Genomic DNA, 2334 nt, shown 5'->3' on the forward strand with positions numbered 1-2334 from the left:
CTGCAGCCTATGGGGCAGCCTTTGGCCTTGGGTTCACCCTCTTGCTAATTGAGGTTGGGATGTGGGATTGGGACTGGGATTGTCAGGTGGCATGCGGGGTTGGGATTGGGATGGAGGGTGTGAGGATATGGGATATGGATACGGGATGGGATATCGGGAAAGGGGATACGTATGGGATGGGCTCTGGATACAGCATAAGTCCATGGAATGGACATGGGATGGATGATGGATCTGGGATGGGACACGGCTATTGATATGGGATGGGCTGGCATATGGGATGTGAGGGTATGGATTTGAATGGATATGGGATATGGATATGAGATGGGTTTGGGATGATACTGGAATGGGATAAAGATGTGGAACGGATACGGGGATATGGATATGGGAAGGGCTGCGGTTATGGTATATGGGGTAGGATAGGAATGGGATACGGGGTGTGGGGATATGGATACGTGATGGAATATAGGAAGAATATGAGATGGGATATAGGATGGATGTGGAATGGGATATGGGGATAAGGGATGGATTTGGGGATATAGATACAGGATGGGCTATGGGATGGGATAAGGTGGGATATAGCTATGGGATGTGGGGGTTATGGCTATGGGATTGGGGCTGTAGTGGTTATGGGGCCGGGCTGCTGCAGTGATCTGTCCCCAAAGTCCCTCCTGTGTGACATGCGGAACCCCACAGCCGCTCCTCTGCCCTTTATTCACCTGGGGGCACAGGGGGAGAGGGGGGGAGCATCCCCCAACCCCCTGTTATCACCAAATAAACCCTAGTTACAAAAATAAGGTGCACCTTTCCCACCCTCACCCCATGGAAACAGTGCGGTCTGGGGGGCGAACCCAGAGGGGTGTCCCCAACTTTGGGCTGTGACACTGCGGGGGGTTACACAGGGATGCCCCCAGCTTTGGGGTGTGACATGGTAGGGGTGACAGGAGGGTGTCCCCAATGTTGGGGTGTCCCGAAGTCTAGGGTGTGACACTGCGGGGGTGACACGGGGGTGCTCCCAAAGGGATGCCCTAACTTCGGGGGTGTGACACCATGACACAGCGTCCCCACTTTCCCTGGGAAGTCTTTGAGCTTGTCACGGTGTCCCCAACTTCGGCGCAACGTCCCCAGGGCCCCAGGGGGTCCTTCTGTCCCCTCCACGTGACGGTGACACCCGATGCCGGTTGACAGAAGCAACACCCAATGACGATGACACCGCATCACGGCTGTTCCGCGCTGATGTCACACACGGTCCCCTCCAGCGGTAGCACAGAGTACACCACCGCGTCCCCGTGGCAGATGATGGTGACAGCGCTGGAGGGCTCCGGAGTTACCGGTCCGATTGTAGGCAGGCCTGGGGGAGTGACAGAGGATTAGTGACAGCACGGTGATAACACGGGGCTGCCTGTGCCTGCCCCCACACGGTGGTCAGAGCACGAGGGAATGGCATCACCCAAGTGACAGTGACACGCAAGTGATGCCAACACCCGATGACACCTGAAAACGGAGACACCAGTGACCCCGTGTTGCCCCCGTGCCGGTCCCCATGTGTCCCAGATTGTCCCCAACCCCCCTCCTCACCACCTCTTTGATGACGATGTCACCGTACTCCAATTGTGCCACCACAGCAGGGAGGACAGCTGGGGACAGTCAGGGTGATGGCAGCACCCAGCTCCAGGAGCCGTAGGACGCTGACGGGGCTCTCAGTGTAGATGGGGGTTGGGACGGCGCCAGGTTCCACGGTGACAGTGACAGATTTGGGGACGGGCACTTGTTCCAGTGTCACCAGCGGTTGGGATGGCATCACCCGGTGGCCCTGGGGGGTTTGCTTGGGTGGGGCTTTGCATGGGGGTTTGGCAGGAACTGTCAGTTTCTGCAGGGAGGTGAGGGGAAAAGATTTAAAAAAAACAGTATTTTGTTTATTTTACCAAAAATTGAAGTTTATCAGCGCAATCTCACTAGGATGGAGTGGGAGGGGGGATGTGCCACTGCATTTTTGTTCCCAAAATCCCCACTTGAGACCTCTGGAGGACTCCTGGATCCCCTGGTCACCCCAAGATCCCTCTGGGACACCTCCAGACCACCCAGACCCACATGGGGACCCCCTGGACACACCAAGACTCCTCTGGGACATCTGCAGATCCTCCTGAATAACTCCAGGGGTGGATGGAGGCGTTGTGGAAAGGAGAAAGGAAGGGATAAGTGGGGCTTCTGTGGGGTGGAAACTGGGTCTGAGGGTGGAGGGAGGCGTTGCAGAGAAGAACTTGAGGGGTTGAAGGGGGCAATCGGGGGAATGGACAGGGGGTTGTGAGGGGGGAAAACGGTGGGAGTGGGCTTTCT

At 56.7% G+C, this 2334-nt stretch overlaps 1 long non-coding RNA gene across 1 annotated transcript; it reads right to left on the reverse strand.

Annotated features, from left to right (window-relative positions):
* Nucleotides 1-692: 692 nt before the first annotated feature.
* LOC110391768 lies at nucleotides 693-2323 on the reverse strand. Its single transcript, XR_002434164.1, has 2 exons — nucleotides 1576-2323; nucleotides 693-1348 (listed from the first exon to the last, which is right to left on the reverse strand). It is a non-coding gene; the product is annotated as an uncharacterized LOC110391768 (long non-coding RNA).
* Between the last annotated feature and the right edge of the window lie 11 nt (nucleotides 2324-2334).

The sequence above is a fragment of the Numida meleagris genome, unplaced genomic scaffold (genome assembly GCF_002078875.1).
Source record: "Numida meleagris isolate 19003 breed g44 Domestic line unplaced genomic scaffold, NumMel1.0 unplaced_Scaffold499, whole genome shotgun sequence".
NCBI lineage: Eukaryota > Metazoa > Chordata > Aves > Galliformes > Numididae > Numida > Numida meleagris.